This window comes from Equus asinus, chromosome 23 (genome assembly GCF_041296235.1).
Source record: "Equus asinus isolate D_3611 breed Donkey chromosome 23, EquAss-T2T_v2, whole genome shotgun sequence".
In the NCBI taxonomy this organism is placed as follows: domain Eukaryota; kingdom Metazoa; phylum Chordata; class Mammalia; order Perissodactyla; family Equidae; genus Equus; species Equus asinus.
In genome coordinates this window covers 31,657,701-31,676,470 of record NC_091812.1, presented here as the reverse complement: position 1 = coordinate 31,676,470, position 18,770 = coordinate 31,657,701, and the positions used below count along the sequence as shown (strand labels likewise).

General features: G+C 40.9%; 1 long non-coding RNA gene across 1 annotated transcript in view; it reads left to right on the top strand.

Annotated features, from left to right (window-relative positions):
- LOC123280178 (uncharacterized) overlaps nucleotides 1–18,555 on the top strand; it is a 29,459-nt gene extending 10,904 nt beyond the window's left edge. Inside the window, exons 2-3 of the long non-coding RNA XR_011497365.1 lie at nucleotides 2,701–2,899; nucleotides 18,421–18,555. This is a non-coding gene — a long non-coding RNA (uncharacterized lncRNA). The remainder of the gene's footprint in view (nucleotides 1–2,700; nucleotides 2,900–18,420) is intronic.
- Nucleotides 18,556–18,770: the final 215 nt, after the last annotated feature.

Below are 18,770 nucleotides of genomic sequence, written 5' to 3'. Positions count from 1 at the left end.
AGACACTGCGGGGAGAGTGGTCAACCAAACAGACACGGCCCCTGCCCTCTGAGAAAACTGTTAAACAAACAAGTGAACAAAATAATTCCAGAGGAGGGATAAGTACAATGAGGAAAATAAAAGAGGATGATGTGCTAGCGAGCAGCTGAGAGCAACACCACTTAGACTAGGCAGGTCAGGGCAGGGAGAGTGAGGAAGCCTCCCAGAGGGATATTTGACTAGAAAGCTGAATGCCCCAAACCGACAGACAGACAGACCAAATAGTTTTGAAAAGATCTGGAGGAAGAATTTTATGGGCAGGGGAAAACACAATGGCAAAGGTGCTGAGCCGTGAGTAAATGTGGTGTGTTTGATGAATAGAAAGAAGTGGGTATACTTGGAGCAGATGGAAGGGAAGACAGCTTTTGGGCCAAGGTCTGACAGGCAAAGGCCACGCTAAGGAGTTTAGATTTTGTTCTAAGGATGAAGGAGAGTCATTGAGCAGTTTAGTGACCCAATGTTGTTTATATACGTACAAATATAGTACTTACCTCATTTAATCCTCTCAATGGATAGTGAGGTACTTAGTATTTGAAGACAATGGAAGACTCTGAAAAATTAGGTGATGGATCCAAAGCTCACCCACAAAGGCTGAGCAGAGACTGAAACCTGGATCTTCAAACTCGCAAGTCCAGTGTTGTCCTCTGTGCGCCAGCCGAGTGTGAAGTAAGATTAATGGCAAGGAAGAGAGTGTGGATATCACATTTTATTTGTGCACATGCTAAGCACATGATAAAGAACTTGGGGAATGGGGGTGTCCTGACAAGCAATCACAAGGCAGAGGCGGAGCATTCTTCCCTTAGAGAAGACCAAGACCGTGAATGTAGGTTCTTTCTCTTCTGCATTAGGATTTGTTCTGATCAGACTTACCATGTGAGGGCTAAGCACTGGATGTGGAGCAGTGGTTTTACAAAGGGAACGGTTTCAGTTAAATATCTCCATTTATACCCCGCTAACCTTCCAACCTGCCATGCCCCCATAAATCCACAAACTACAGGTTTAGTTACCACAAGCAACTAGACACACAGGTGTATCCTTTGAACAGCATTTCACGGATAAGAACTCTCTATTATTTTTCTGCTAGGAAAGACTGTTAGTGTGTTTATCAGAAGCTCTGATTACCAGCATATTTGGAAGAGGATTGCACTGGGTCATCCCTTGTTTGCCCAGGCAGCCGCAGTAGAGAGGAAGATTGATGATAGGCCTGTTGCTAATTCCTTCTTCTCAGTCAGTAACCTAAGGCACTGAGAGTTCCCAGACCCAGATTGAAGGACTGTGACCTTGTACTTTCCCCCAGTGCTTTTGCCCCCATCTGCACATCTCTTCTTTTCCGTCCTACAGCCATTACTGCTTGTATCAGTCATTATAGTGCTACACACTGCCTTGTGTTTTGATTTACCTCATTCATTCACTCCACACATGTTTAATGAAGAGCACCTTGTTTATATAAGATGGGTAATACAAAGACTTTGACCTTCAAGAGCTTCCTCTTCTTATATACCTCTTCCCAAGAAAATTGTAAGCTCTTAGAAGAAACACACCTCTTATTTTTCACACATGCCACTACAACACTCAGCACAGAGCCTCACACATTAGCAGCCCTTACAAAAACACCAGCCACACAGGTGAATGAAGAAAAGGCCCTGCCAGACAAGAGAGGAGATGGGGCCACCTGGCTTAGCCCTTCATCTTCATCCCAATAAGTGCCTGAAAAGACCTGGATCCCATATAAAGAATCTCCGTCTTCCTCAGATCAAGTCATTAAATACTCTTATGCACAAAAAAGGGTACAATCCTGTACCTCCTCACTGGAGAAGAGGCGTGGTTACCATAAATCTCTGATGGAGAATAAATGGGGTATAAACGAGGTATAAGTGGAGATATTTAACTGAACTAGTTCCTTTTGCAGAATCAGCATTCCACACGCATAGCATAAGCTTCCTATGTTAAGTCTCTTTGCCTTGGAAAGGCAGGGATGTGATCCTCTGCACCCTGTCCCAATGCTCATAATTATTTTGGGGTAACTTCAGAGCGGGTTCTTTAAGGCCCCAGGTACCGTTTGTCCTTATGCACGAGGTCCTCTTCAAGGCCATGAGGCTCAGAGATTTCACAGTCGTGTCATGCACAAGAGTCGTCAGAGTAAGCAGTGGCATTGGACTCTTCTTGTGATCTGATCCGCTAAACTCGCCACTGTCTTTCTTTGCGTATTAGCTTTGAGAACTTTTAGAGCCTATTCGATATTGATCAGCTTCCTTCCCGATGGTTCCTATTGACGCCTTTCATCTTAATAACAGTCTGTGATAACAACCTCAGTAAAGAGTGTTTATGCTGCTTTAGAGTTCACAGAGTGTTTCCCCTCTCAGTGTATCGTTACATTAGGATTTGACTCTACCACGATCCTGTGAGAGTGGTATCGTTCTCTCCATTTTACAGATGAGGAAACTGAGGCTCAGAGAGGTTAAGCGACTTGCCCAAAGCTGCCATGTGTGGCTACTAATACACGGTGGAGCCAAGACTAAAAAGCAGATCTTCTGACTTCTGTCCGGTGTGTTCCCTCTGTGGAAAGTGCGGTTTTCACTTTTCCCTCTTGCCTTCCTTTTTGAGTCTTACGTGATCTTTATCAACGATCAGTTCACGTTGACGTTTTTGTTCTCCTTTCAGCCCATCTCTCACATACCTCCGAGTCTTCCTGACTGACCTGGAGTAGACATTGTTCCTCACCTGACTGCCGAAGGCGAGACGAGGCTTGACTTGCTGCAAGCTGGGCCACTGGGGCACAAGTGTCCTCACTCAGACCACTGACAGGTGGCCAGGTGGAGCAGGCTCAGCATTATGTAGCCCTGGATTTAGTTTTCAACAGGTTAGTGGAGCTAAAATAAATTTTTAAAAACCTAATGCGGCTGATAGTTTTGCCCCAGAGAACCCAAGGGTGAGCCTTCGGGTTTCTAGGACAGCTTCAGTGTGCGATGTCCAGAGATGCTGAGGTGGGTCAGATGACCGCTGGAAGTTCATCTTTGACAGTGATTCCTTTTCTCTCTTCTGTCTTACTTGAAACATTTTTGTCTACCTCCAGATAATGCACTGCTTTGTCATATCAGTATTTAAGACAGAAGTTCAAATCCTATCACCCCACTTCACTAGCTGTTTGACCTTAAGCAAGTTGTCTGAATTCTCTAAGCCTCAGTTTTTACATTCTAGGATAGTGATAATAATATCTAAATTACAAGACTTGTTATAAGGATTGATCATACACTTTGTAATTATCACTAATATACATTAATTATTTATAATGTACCAAGCACTATTCTAACAACTTTCTCAGTAATAACTTGGTTAATTTTACTTTTTAAAAATTATTTTATCGTGGTCACAATGGCTTATAACATTGTGTAATTGCAGGTGTACATTATTATTTGTCAGTTTCTGTATAGACTGCATTGTGCTCACCACCAACAGTCTAATTTTTATCTGTGGGTATATATATGTGCCCCTTTACCCCTTTTGCCCACCCCCAACCCTCTTCCCCTTTGGTAACTACTAATCTGTTCCCTTTATCCATGTGTTTGTTTATCTTTCACATATGAGTGAAATCATGTGGTGTTTGTCTTTCTCTGTCTGGCTTATTTTGTTTAACATCATACCCTCAAGGTCCATTCATGTTGTTATAAATGGGACAATTTAGTCTTTTTTTACTGCTGAGTAGTATTATTTTATATATATATACCATATCTTCTTCATCTATTCATCAGTTGATGGGCACCTAGGTGCTTCCACCTCTTAGCTATAGTGAATAATGCTGCAATGAACATAGGGGTGCGTCAATCTCTTTAAATTGTTGATTTCAAGTTCTTTGGATAAATACCCAGTTGTGGGATAGCTAGATCATATGGTACTTCTATTTTTAATTTTAGGAGAAATCTCCATACAGTTTTCCATAGTGGCTGCACCAGTTTGCATTCCCACTAGCAGTATATGAGGGTTCCCTTTTCTCCACATCCTCTCCAAGATTTGTTATTTCTTCTCTTGTTAATTATAACCATTCTGACATGTGTACGGTGGTATCTCATTCTAGTTTTGATTTGCATTTCCCTAATAACTAGTGTTGTTGCAAATCTTTTCATGGGCCTGTTAGCCATCTGTATATCTGCTTTGGAAAAATGTCTCTTCATATCCTCTGCCCATTTTTTGATCAGGTTGTTTGTCTTTTTGTTGTTGAGTTAGATAAGTTCTTTACATATTTTGGACACTAAACCATTGTTGGATATATGATTTGCAAATATTTTCTCCCAGTTGGTGGGTTCTCTTTTTGTTTTGATCATGGTTTCCTTTGCCTTGCAGAAGCTTTTTAGCCTGATGTAGTCCCATTTGTTTATTTTTTCTTTTGTTTCCCTTGCCTGAACAGACATGGCATTTGAAAAGATGCTGCTAAGACTGATGTCAAACAGTGTACTGCCTATACTTTTTTCAAGGAGTTTTATGGTTTCAGGTCTTACATTCAAGTCTTTAGTCCATTTTGAGTTAACTTTTGTGTATGGTGTAAGAAAATGGTCTACTTTCATTCTTTTGCACGTGGCTGCCCAGTTTTCCCAACACCATTTATTGAAGAGAATTTTCTTTCTCCATTGTATGTTCTTGGCTCCTTTGTTGAAGACTAGCTGTCCATAGAGGTGTGGTTTTATTTCTGGGCTTTCAATTCTGTTCCATTGATCTATGTGTCTATTTTTGTGCCAGTACCATGCTATTTTGATTATTATAGCTTTGTAGTATATTTTGAAGTCAGGGATTGTGATTCCTCCAGCTTTGCTCTTTTTTCTCAGGATTGCTTTGGCTATTTGGGGTCTTTTGTTGTTCCATATAAATTTTAGAATTCTTTGTTCTATTTCCATGAAGAATGTCATTGGGATTGCAGTGAATCTGTAGATTACTTTAGGCAGTATGGACATTTTAACTATGTTCATTCTTCCATTCCATGAGTGTGGAATATTTTTCCATTTCTTTATATCCTTGATATCTTTCAATAATGTCTTATAGTTTCCAGTGTATAGGTCTTTCACTTCTTTGGTTAAATTTATTCCTAAATATTTTATTCTTTTTCTTGTGATAGTAAATGGGATTGTATTCTTGACTTCTCTTTCTGCTAGTTCATTGTTAGTGTATAGAAATGCAACTGGTTTTTATAAGTTGATTTTGTACCCGGCAACTTTGCTGTATTAGTTGATTATTTCTAATAGTTTTCTGGTGGATTCTTTTGGGTTTTCTATATATAGAATAATGTTATCTGCAAACAGCAAGAGTTTCAGTCCTCCTTTCCAATTTGGATATCTTTTATTTCTTTTTCTTGCTTAATTTCTCTGGCCAACACCTCCAGTACTAAGTTGAATAGGAGTGGTGAGAGTGGACAACCTTGTCTTGCTCCTGTTCTCAGGGGGATGGCTTTCAGTTTTTCACCATTGAGTATGATGTTGGCTGTGGGTTTGTCATATATGGCTTTTATTATGTTGAGGTACTTTCCCTCTATACCCTTTGTATTGGGCATTTTTATCATAAATTGGTGTTGAATCTTCTAAAATGCTTTTTCTGCATCTATTGAGATGATCATTTGAGTATATCCCTGGTGTATATCTGTATATCCCTAGTGTAAATCTGGTTCATCATGGTATATGATCCTTTCAATGTATTACTCTATTTGATTTGCCAATATTTTGTTGAGGATTTTTACATCTATGCTCATCAGCAATATTGGCCTGTACTTTTCCTTCTGTGTGTTGTCCATTTCTGGTTTGGGGATCAGGGTAATGTTGACCTCATAGAGTGAGTTAGGAAGTGTTCTGTCTTCTTCAATTTTTTGGCATAGTTTGAGAAGGATAGGTATTAAATTTTGAATCTTTGATAGAATTCTCCAGAGAAGCCATCTGGTCCTGGACTTTTGTTTTTTGGGAGGTTTTTGATTACTGTTTCAATCTCTCTACTTGTAATTGGTCTATTCAGATTCTCTGTTTCTTATTGATTCAGTTTTGGGAGTTGTATGAGTCTAAGAATTTATCCATTTCTGCTAGGTTGTCCAATTTGTTGGCATGTAGTTTTTCATAATATTCTCTTATAATCCTTTGTTTGTGCAGCATCCATTTAAATTTCTCCCCTTTCATTTATAATTTTATTTATTTGAACCTTCTCTCTGTTTTTCTTAGTGAATCCGGCTAAGGGTCTGTCAATTTTCTTTATCTTCTCGAAGAACCAGGTCTTAGTTTCATTGATCCTTTCTACCATTTTTCTAGTCTCTATTTCATTTATTCCTGCTCTAATTTTTATTATTTCCCTACTTCTGCTGACTTTCAACTTTGTTTGTTCTTCTTTTTCTAGTTCTGTTAGGTGTAGTTTAAGATTACTTACTTGAGGTTTTTCTTTGTTGAAGTGGGCCTGTATTGCTGTGAATTTCCCTTTTAAGATTGCTTTTGCTGCATCCCATAAGAGTTGGTATGTTTTATTTTCATTTTCATTTGTCTCCAGGTATTTTTTGATTTCTCCTTTGATTTCTTCATTGATTCAATTGTTCAGTAGCATGTTGTCTAGTCTCCACATATTCATGATTTTCCCAGCTTTTTTCCTGCAGTTGATTTCTAGTTTCATAACATTAAGGTCAGAAAATATACTTGATATGATTTCAATATTCTTAAGTTTATTGAGGTTTGCCTTGTTTCACAACTTACGGTCAATCTTTGAGAATGTTCCATGTGCACTTGATAAGAATGTGTATTCTGCTGTTTTTGGATGGAATGTTCAATATGTATCTATTAAGTTTATCTGATCTAGAGTTTCATTTAAATCCACTATTTCCCATTGAATTTCTGTCTGGATGATCTGTCCATTGATTTAAGTGGGGTGTTGAGGTCCCCTACGATTATTGTGTTGCTGTTCATTTCTCTCTTTAGGTTTGTTAATATTTGCTTTATATACTTTGGTGCTGCAGTGTTAGGTGCACATATATCTGTAAGTGTTATGTCCTCTTGGTGGGATGTCCCTTTTATCATTATATACTGTAGATCTTTGTCTCTCACTGTCTTTTTTATCTTGAAGTCAACTTTGTCTGATATAAGTATGGCAACGTCTGCTTTCTTGTTTTTTTTGCCATTTGCTTGGAGTATGGTCTTCCATCCCTTCACTCTGAGCCTGTGTTTTTCTTTAGAACTGAGATGTGTTTCCTGGAGGCAGCATATTGTTGGGTCTTGTTTTTTAATCCATCCTGCCAGTCTGTGTCTTTAGATTGGAGAATTCAATCCATTTACATTTAGAGTGATAATTAATATATGAGGGCTTAATACTGCCAGTCTCTCTCTTTTGTTCTGATTATTCTATATTTGCATTATTTCTCTTTCCTTGTATTTCTGACTGCCATTTCAGTTTGGTGATTTTCTATGATGGTTTTCTCAGTTTTCTGTTTATTTATGATTTGTGGCTCTGCTCTGATTTTTTGTTTAGTGGTTACCATGATGTTTGTATAAAAGATCTCATGGATGAGATAGTCCATTTTCTGATAGCCTCTTATTTCCATTAGCCTAAGCAAATTCCATTCCTTTCCTCTTCCCCTTCTGAGTTATTATTGTTAAAAATTATTCTGTTTCATGCTGTGAGTTTGTGACTAAATTGAAGTGTTTATAGTTATTTTTGATGCTTTCCTTCCCTTTATCTTTTATCTTATAATTAGTATTTGCTAACCTGTTCTGACAGAGAGAAGCAATTTTCTGATTTTGTCTGACTATTTATCTCCTTGTTCTAAGTTTTACCTTTTGTTTCAGCTATGAGGGCTTCCTTCATCATTTCTTATAGGGGAGGTCTAGTGACAATGAACTACCTCAGCTTTTGTTTATCTGAGAAAGCTTTTATTTCCCATTTTATCTGAAGGATAGTTTCACTGGATAGAGTATTCTTGGCTGAAAGTTTTTGTCTCTCAGAATTTTGAATATATCATTCCTCTCTCTCCTAGCCTGTAAGGTTTCTGCTGAGAAATCCTCTGAAAGCCTAATAGAGGTTCCTTTGTACATTATTTTCTTCTGCCTTGCTGCCCTTAATATTTTTTCTTTGTCATTCATTTTTACCAGTTTTACTATTATATGCCTTGGAGAAGGTCTGTTTTCATTGATGTAAATAGGAGTTCTGTTGGCTTCATATACCTGTAAGTCCAGTTCTTTCTCCAGGTTTTGGAAGTTCTCAGCTAATATTTCTTTTTAACAAGCTCTCTACTCCTTTCTCCCTCTAGAATACCTATAATCCTTATTTTGCATTTCCTAATTGAGTCAGATATTTCTCAAAGGATTTCTTCATTTCTCAAAAATCTTAGTTCTCTCTCCTCCTTCACCTGAAGTATTTCTATATTTCTATCCTTTAAATCACTATTTCTGTCCTCCATAAGGTCAGCTCTGTTATTTAAGCATTCTAGATTATTTTTTTTATCTCATTAATTGTGTTCATCATTTCCAGAATATCTGTTTCTTTTTTATTTTTTAGAGTTTCAACCTCTTTGTTGAAGTATTCCTTCTGCTCATTAATTTTATCTCTGACATCATTGAGCTGTATCTCTGAGTTTTCTTGTAACTCGTTGAGTTTCTTTGTGACAACTATTTTAAATTCTCTGTCATTTAGATTGTAAATTTCTGTGGCTTCAGGATTGGTTTCTGGAGACTTGTCATTTTCCTTCTGCTCTGAAGTGTTACTGTAGTTTTTCATGGTGTTTGATGAACTGATCCTTTGCCAGGGCATTTGTAGTAGTATCAGGTGAAAGACATGAGCCTTTATACAGTATTTCTGCCATACAGATACATTAGATGTAAATAACCTCAAGAGCATACCTAATAGTAAAATGTAAGGGGCCAGCCCAGCGGTATAGTGGTTAAGTTCATGTGCTCTGCTTCAGTGGCCCAGGGTTCATGGGTTTGGATCCTGGATGTGGACCTAGCACCGCTCATCAGGCCACACTGTGGGGGCATCCCATGTACAAAACAGAGGAAGATTGACACAGATGTTAGCTTAGAGCGAATCTTTCTCACACACATAAAAAAAGTAAAATAATTAGGAAGTATTGCGTTTGGGGTATTTGCTACCTATGTTGTTGTTGTTCTTGTTGTTTTTGTTGTTTTGTGAAGAAGATTGGCCCTGAGCTAACATCTGTTGCCAATCTTCTTCTTTTTGCTTGAGGAAGATTGTTGCTGGGCTAACATCTGTGCCAATCTGCCTCTATTTTATATGGGATGCAACCACTGCATGGCCTGATGAGCAGTGCTAGGTCTGTGCCCAGGATCCGAACCCGCAAACTCTGGGCCACCGAAGTGAAGCACGTGAACTTAACCATTATGCTACTGGGCTGGTCCCTCTACCTATGTTTTTAATATAACTTTTTTTTTTTTTTTTTTTTTGCTGAGGAAGATTAGCCCTGACCTAACATCTGTGCCAATCTTCCTCTGTTTTTTTATATGTGGATTGCTGCCACAGCATGGTCAATGAGTGATGTAGGTCTGTGCCCGGGATCTGACCCTGTGAACCTGGGCTGCTGAAGTGGAATGCACCAAACTTAACCACTAGGCAACAGGGCCAGCCCTGTAACTTTAATTGAAAGTTTTGTGACTTAATTTTTACTAATAGCTGTGTCTAACAATGGACTCACAAGATTCCTGAAAAAATAACAATTGGCTTTCATAAGCTGGGAAGAGCCAGATCCAACACACCACTATTTTTTAGGCAGAATCTTTTCTTCTGTGGTTGTTTTCTTTCTCTCAATATCAAATGTCTGATCTAGAATTTCTTGGATTTTTTTAATTAGTTTCCCTACTCCAATGCTATCAGAAGGCAACAAAATTTTTTTTTGCTTGTTTCCACCAGCAATCAAAGAAAAACAAATTTAACCAATAATAGTGTCTTAGCAAAGACTGTTTTAATTATAGCACACAATTCTGGAGTTCTGTCTCCTGCTACCTGTAGTGACATGGACAATTTCTTGTATTACTTGCCATAGAGTAAGCCAGTGTATTCATTTTCTACTACTGCATAACAAACTACCACACGTTTAGCAGCTTAAAATAATATCCAGTTACGATCTCACAGTTTTATAGGTCAGAAGTCCTGGTGGGCTTGACCAGGGTTTCTCCTTAGGCTCTCACATGGTGTCAGCCAGGCCGGCTCAGACCTGCAAGCTCTGGAGAAGAATCGTTTCCCAGGATATTCATCTGCTGGCAGAATTCAGCTTCCTGTGTCTCTAGGATTGAGGTCCCTGCCTTCTCTGTGGCTGTCAGCCAGGGGTCACTCTCAGCTCCTAGAGACCACTCTCCGGTCTTGTGGATGCCCCCTCGCCCCCGTCTTCAAAGTCAACATCCATGCGTTGCATCCTTCTCATGCTCTGACACTTCTGACTCTCCCTCTTGCTACCAGCTGGAGAAAACTCCACTTTAAGAGGCTCCTGTGATTCGATTAGGCCCACGCGAGAATCTCCCTCTGGCTGCACTGTGACAGAATCACAGGCGTGAAGTCTCACCACATTCGCAGTCCTGGGGATCAGAGTGGAGATCTGGGGGGCTATTTTAGGGTTCTGCCTGCCAGAGCCAGTGACACTGTTTTAGAAATCAAGTTGGCAAAATGTCTCGAGTCTTTTCAATGTTTGTTCTAGTTGAATTCACCGATTCCTTGCTGGGAAATATTATAAACAGAACCAAAGTGTTCACAAAAAAGTTCTTTCTTGTTTATAATTTAAAATTACTTTAACAGTAAGTTTATAAGGACTACACAAAATATGCTATAAAAGTTAAATATAATAAGCAAGATATAAATGTTTATGTACACTACCACTTCAAGTGTATTTCTAAAATTAAAAACCTACGTGGATCATGCAAGCTGAAGTGTAGAAAGCAAAGATCAACAAGATGATCTGCCCCCAAAGAGCTTAATATTGAGGTGGAAAACCAGATATGTGTACAAGTAACCACAAAATGAGGCAGAATGCAAGCAGAGCCAGCATTCAGAGAAAAAAACAATAAAGCCGTTGGAACACAGAGACTGTTAGAAAAAGCAAATCGATGCATCTACACACTCTTTTGAGAGAAGAGTTGAGGGCCGAGTTTAGGAGGAAAAAGGATCAGCAGAGCTCAGTGAGCATGGACGGCGAGTCTCTATCCTGACTCTCCCGTGGTCTGTAAAATGACGAGCCCCTTTCATATGAACTTGAAGTCACAGGTCAATTTCCACTAAATGTGATAAAAGACATTAGTCCTCGGGCCAGCCTGGGCCCTTGAAGCTCCTAGAAGCAAGACAAACGTAGCAGGCAAACTGTGTTTGGTGGGCCCTAGCTTCTCTGCCTATGTCACTTCCCCTTCTGTGCTCCTGTTTCTCAAGGCACCAGAGACCCTGAGAGATGGGAAAGTTCCACAAACGTCAAAAGACATTGGCTCAGCGCCAGCTTGAGAACTGCGCGCTCACTTCAGTTTCAATAATTAACTCTCATTCTGTCCATTCACAGACTATTCCTCAGTATGAAGCTCTGTTTTAAAAAAATGTGGGTGGAAGATGCCCTGATTAGATTCGCCATTCCAGTATTCATTTTTATAAAGGTGGTTTGGCATAGCAGAATTATCATGAGTTTGGGGATTAAAGATTCCTGGGATGGAATTCCAGTTCTGACTCTTCCTTGTGTGGAATCTTGGGCAAGTTACTGAATTTCTCTGGTTCTCTGCTATGTATGGAAAACGAACTCCAGACCTCCCAAGGTTGCCGTGAGGAACAAATGAGATTATATACGCAATGGGCCTGATATACAGAAGGGGTTCTATAAGTACTAATGTGGCCGCCCCCTGCTCACTCCCATATCATTTTAGTAGCAGTGAAAGCTCATTGATAGTCTCTCTCCCATGAACCTGCTATTTTGAAAGGATTTGTGAAGTAAGATCACGTGAGGGAGAGAAGTGTAGACTTTACTTGTTCTTGACACTTAATCTGGAAGCAAAGACACACCCACTGAGCTCTTACTGACAGAGCCTTCTTCTCAGCCGAGCAAATGCACTCCAATGAGCAGGTTTACATAACCAGATCATTAACTGGATTTTCTTGCTTGATTTCTCAACAGATAGAGAAACAGGCGATGGTTCTGTCAGAAATCCCCACAGTGATTTGTTCTAAAACCAGGAGAAAATAAAATTCATTCTTCGTTGAAGTGAAAAAAGTTTTGGTTAAAGGGCCATAAATTCAATAAACACACTGGACAACTGTTTGAGCTCTAACAAAATCTGTTTATCTCCCCACAGCTTTTCACTCTCTAAAGAGCAGCCATAGTTCTACCCCAGCAGAGTAGCTTCTCAATAGAAATCCTATTTATACCTGATTGTCTAAGACAATCCATGCTCTACAATAAACCCCTCCTTTCTCCTCAAGCCTTGAAAAACTCAAATGTTGGAGTTTGGCTACGAAGCCACAGATAAACTTCCATGTGGTGTGCTGAGAACATTGGAGAAGGAAGGAGGACAGCAATCCTGTCTTTCTCTAGGTCACTTCTACTTTGAATCCTGTAGAAAAACCCTTGGGATAGAGGATTTGAAAGAGCCCTGAGAACAGAGTCGGGGAAATGGACCCGTCTGAAGTGTGGAGGTGAAAACTCAGGAAGGCATCCTCCTCGGCCTCCTTCAGCCCCCAAATGGCTGAGTGTTGAGGACCACAGTGCTGTTCATCGTGCTCCTCCGCTCGGATCCAGCCAGTCAACAGCAGGCAGCAAGCAGTAGTGGCCTCGACTTCAGACGTCAGGGTGGAACTGGAGCTGTGCAAACGAGGCCGGCAGTGGAAGGAGGTCGGAAAGTCAGATAACTGGGTGGAGGCAAGTGAAAACCCACAGTCCGGGGGCTGCGGGACTGTCAAAAGGCTGTACTTGGTCTGGGTTCCAGATTCCAGGTCTCAGGCCAGCAAGCTTATAAAGGTGACATGAGCAGTGTTTTCAGTATTGACCTATTCCTGGAACAAAGGGACACAGAAACCAAATCAAATTGCTCATCAAGAAGTGACGGGGCAAAGATAGAATCTTTCACAAAGGAGTTTTCAGCTGGATTTTGTGAGACGCACCCCTGGGCTGTGGGGGATCATGAAGGGTCTTTGTGGCTGATGCCCCAGGGTGCTCCAGGAGCAATCTCTCTCTCTCTCTCTCTCTCTCTCTTCCTCCCTCTCTTCTCTCTTTCTCTGCCGGGATTGGAATTTTTATTGCCCGTGATCCCTTTGGCCAAACTCCATGCTGAGTCCTTTATTGCCTTTGTAACTTCCTTTGCAGCACAGCTGTATAACATGTGGATAATTTCTCTGTCCTGCTTTGCTGTTGATTTTCACTTTTAAAGAGCTGTTTGCTGTTTGCCTGTGGAATCAATTTTGCCCCCTGTGGGTGGATTTCTGATGGCCTTAAGTCAGCTCGCCTCCTGACATTTGCTTGTGAGGATTAAAGGAGATCATGCATGTGAAAATCTGTTCTAAGCTGTAAGGTACTACCTCAGTGTTATTACTTCCCTGCTGCCCATCCTAGGCAGGCAGGCCACTGTACTGTGGAAACTGAGAGAAATCAGACAATGTTCTCAAGCCAACCATCTGGATGTGGTTTCTCAGAAAACGAATTCGGTCAGTCAGAGGCAGCTGCATAATTCGTGGGGCTCAGTGTAAAATTATTAAGAATCTCAAGATGCAACAGCAGAGCTTTGAAACTGAGCACGGGGCCTTTCTAAGCATCAAGCCCTGCGTGACATGTGGCATGCCCATGAAGCTAACTGTGACATCAACACATTCAGAGCAACGTGAGGCTTTGTGGTAGTTTTGTTGGAAAAGAGATGAAGAGCTCTCTAAAATCTACAAAACACATAGATACAAGGAAAACACTAAGGAAGACGGCTTGATGTGGAAGAGGAAGAACTTCTTTTCAGAATGAAAAGCTTAGTTGAGGGGCCAGCCCGCTGGTGCAGCGGTTAAGTGTGCATGTTCGCTTGGGCAGCCCGGGGTTCGCTGGTTCGGATCCTCGGTGCAGACACAGCACCGCTTATCAAGCCATGCTGTGGTAGGCGTCCCACATAGAAAGTAGAGGAAGATGGGTTCAGATGTTACCTCAGGGCCAGTCTTCCTCAGCAAAAAGAGGAGGCTTGGCAGCAGATGTTAGCTCAGGGCTGATCTTCCTCAAAAAATCAAACAAACAAAAAAAGCTTAATTGAAAGAGAGCTGGTCTTCCAGTCCAGGATATCTTCCTGTCCATCTTAGCTCTGTGGGACACTGGCCAAGGCATTTGCGATGACAGATGTGGCTGTGCCTTGTGTGTTATACACTGGTAAGCTGTACAACAGTTGAAGTGTAAACTTTTCCCGTTGCCGTTTTTAAATTGGCCCTTTTAGAAAAGACGCACGTGCACACATTCTGACCCTGGGCCTCACCTCCGTGCAGCTCTACACTCCTTCCAAGGCAATCGGTGGGGAGGGCTTTACATTGTCCCAAATCAGTCTTTTTTTTCCGGTTTCCATTCCCTCTGGACTAAAAACAAAAAGACAAACCACCCCGTCAGTTTGTTACTGTCATATGTAACCTACTTGGAAGTCTCCGCCGTGCTTTGAAGGATGGAGGAGGGTCGGGGGAGGCCACCCTCACCCAGCCAGAGCTCTGTTTACATAGCTGAAGGGCTGGGAGTGCTGGAACGGAGGTGGGGACCACACGGATGGTCCAGGAGGCTGCACCTCATCCCCTGCTCTGTTTTTCCTGATAGCTTGTCAGCTGCTCGAAGCAGCAAAGAGAGAAGAAATCTGTAAGGTTCTTCTCCGTCTTTTGGCGCCATCTGTTTCCTTTCTCATTTCTTTCTCGAAAACTTTTTTCAATAAACACTATATGACAGACACCAGAGGATGTCTACAAGAGCAAATTCATCTTTCCTCAAATGTAGGCTTTGGGAGACCTTTGGCATTTGCAGAAAAGTCCCCCGTGCTGCTGTCCTTTCCTCCACATCTGGAAGGTACTGGAAGGAGTGAAGGGACATGACGCTCCCTTATTTACTGCATCTGGCGTCCTGTGCTCATCTACACCTCCAGCTGGAACAGTAAACATTTTCAACTCACTTGGACACTCGGATTTGAAGATGCCAGCACCACTTTACAGCCATACCTATCTCCCCTGGTTTCACCTCAAAATTAAATGTGCACATGAATTACATAAAACCTGCATAGTAATTCGGAAAAAGAGGCTTATTTTCTCACTGTGCCCTAATAAAGGTTGGAAAAAAGCCCTCTCACTCAGGAGGTGGCAAACGGTGGGCCTGTGAGCCCAGCCCTTCTGCTGCCTCAGTCAAGGGAGGTTTGACGTAGCCACACCCATTCATTTGCATGTCATCTATGGTCGATTTTCACTTTGGCAAAACCTAAAGAATTCACTGTCTGGCCCTTTACAAAAAGATTTGTTTGCCCTGCTTTAGCTCACAGGGAAAGCCGAAGGCCCCTAGACCAGGGCCACCCAAAGTGTGGTCTGTGACCGCTCCTGGCCTGTGAATGCCTGCTACTGAAACTGTGAGTGCTTAGAATCTTCTATAGCATGTTGACATTGCCAAGAAATCGAAGTGTGCGACTATTTTTCTCGTAATTAATTTTTATTGTATTTTTAAAAGTATTAGTTCATGAAGGATTAGAAATAACAAAATTCTAGGAGTCACAAACTTTCCATAAGAAAAATACAAGGTAATTTAATAACCATCATAATCACTTTAACTAGGCCTCACAAGATAACAAAATTCAGCCCTAGAGGTTTCATCCATAGCATAGATTTCGCCTTGGGGAACAAAATGGAACTGGGGGAGGCAGAGCCAGGTTTAAAAATCTAATTCTGTTGCTGTATTAAAGCCCTAATACCAGAGATACACTTACTTCTAATTAATGTATAATTACATACAGAGCACTTTCTTTACATAGGTGCTGGGGGAATGAAAATACGGTCCAGGGCTGCTAGGAGCGTTCACTCTGGGTTGAAGAGCTAAGGCGATTATAAAAATGCGAGACATGGAGTCTGTGGGAATCTGCTGTGAAGAGACTACTGTGGGGCTGGTACGGGAACTCATGTATTCATGAGTGCCGCTCAAATACATGCATCTCCCTTCTGTTAAAGGCCTTTTGACCTAACTGACTAATGCAATGTGCTGAGACCTTTAAGGGAAGGTGACTGTGTGCAGGAATGCCATCAGGAAAGCCAGGCTGAGACACAAACGCCAGGCAGCTCACTCCCTTTACAAGTGGCTGAGTCCACACGCCAGCAGGTCAACCTGTAGTCAGTTGAGGGGAGATTCTTAGACCTAAATGCTCATGTGGGAAATAAAGGCTGAAAATCAATGAGCAGTTATTAAAAGAATAGCAAACTAAGTAGAAGGAAAGTGTCATATATATAGTTATCCAAAAAAGATGAGAAACAATCAATTTTATAGTATGTTAGTTCTATTTTCAAGAAATATGCTCAATGCATTTTCAGATAAAATACCTCAAAATTAAAGCAATGGGTCCAATTGTTAATCTGAAAAAAGTACAGTAAATATACCATTTCCCCCTATGTTTTCAGACTTTTTAGGTCCTCTATAGCTGAATTGTCTAATATAGTCATCACTAGGCACATGTGGTTAGTTAAAGTAATTATTGGAGAGTGAAGAAATGGAACATTATCCTCATAGCAGACAGTTCTATTGGACAGAGCTGCTTTATAATGTGTGTATTTTTTTTTCCACTTGTTGGACTCAAATTTAGAGGTACTTTACCTAAAAAGGTGTTTCGAAATTGAACAAAAACATACTGAGCATATTATTTGAAAATACAATACCCCGTTTAAAAAATAAGTTTATCCTCAGTTTTCCAACTTTTTGAACATCCTATAAATGTGTCATTAACTTTTTAAAGGTTGATTTTTATTTTCATCAAGAAATACCTGCATGTAGTTTTAAGGAATCAAATTATTCAACAAGACATAGTAAGAAAAATAAACATTGACTTGTTTGCCCCCATCACCCCATCTCCCACGTGTGAGAAGCACTCTCCTCCCTTTCCATGGTGTCATATGTGTCTCCCTGTCTCTAAGGGAGACGCTCACACTGCCGCTGCATCTTTGCATCTTTGTCTGCACACACGTTAGTATAGAGCTTGATGAATTTTCACAAAGCGAGCACACGATGCAACCATCCCCCAGCTCTAGAAACAGGACAGTAAGACGGAAGCACCCAACAGCCTTCATGATCCTCCCAAGTCATCTCCCTCCTCAGGAACCACTTGGACCTTTTTTCCTACAGTTTTGCCTGTTCTTAAAATTTATATAGAATTATCTAATATATACTCTTTCTTGTCTGGTTTCTTTGGCTGTTCTTTTTCTAGCTTGAGATCAAAGCTTAGATTATTGATCTTTCTTATCTAATAAATGTATTTAAAGTTATAAATCTTTTGAAGGAAGCATTAGCAGCATCCCATAAATCTTTGCATGTTGCATATTATCATTCATTTTGACAGAGCTTTCCACTGGGATATTTTTGTATTTTTAAAGTACTGATTTTTCCCCATGGTGTTGTGATCAACATGTTCTTTATACCAAGCCTTGGAAATCTGTTTTCTGTATCCTGGACAATAGCTGCAATGGAGGTCACCACCTGATTAGTTTATGATAATGCAGTCACTCTCCAAGATCTGTCAAATTTCTGTCTGGTCTGAACACATAGGAGGGGAGCCTTTACCCTGAATCTTTCAGGATTTTTGATGATGGCTCCCTGAAATTTCCTGAGATGTCGCATTGATTTGATTTACTGTTCTGGCTTCTACTTGGCTCTTGTTATGGTCAGGGAACCAAAGTGGGGATTTGGTCAGTTGTCAAGTATGCGTACTCTACACTCAGGATCAGGGGAAATAAGTACAGGGGAGGTCCATGGACAAACTGAGCTGCCTGGACACAAGCTGGGGCTCAGACTCCATGTATGTGACCTGACCCAAAAGGAAGTCAACTGTCAAAGAAACGTCGCGTCACAGCCACATCACAGAGTACAGAAGGTGAATCTGGAGTGACAGACACTAGGCACATGACAGCACAGTCATAGCCTTCGTCAGATCTCACAGTTCACCAATTCTGTGTCTGAACTGTTCTTAACTCATCCACTGAGATTTTAATTTCAATTATTTTTTATCATTATAAATACTATTTTGAGAATTCTTAAATCAGCCCAATTTTTATAGAACCTTGTTATTTTACCATTTTGACACTCTTTTATTTCTTTACACATATGCAACAGTCATTTCAGATTCTGTATCTGATAATCCCTACATCTGTCATCTTCCTAGGGCTTATTCTATAATTCATTTCTCTAACCCTTGCTTACGATCGCATCTCTTTTTACAGGGTGGATTTATTTCCCAGCTCCATCTCTGAAGGTCAGATTGGTTCTCCTCTATCAGCCTCACATCCATTTTCCAGGTAAGAGGGAACAGGAACAGACTGGCATTTTCGCCAGGAAAGCGAAGCTGTCCTCATAAATCCCAAGTGGACTTTGCTTCCATCTCCCTGGTCAGAACCGTGTCACACGCCAGGCCTGACTGCAGGCTTTTATGCCTCCATGGCTGACAGCACTGGAGATGAGGGTTGAAAGAGCAACCGTGCGTTCCTGCTTACAGCAGAGCCAGGCAAGAGTGCCAAGTCACTGCCATGGGGTTGGTGGCGCAAGTCATGAAGGTTACAGAGCCCTGTTAGGA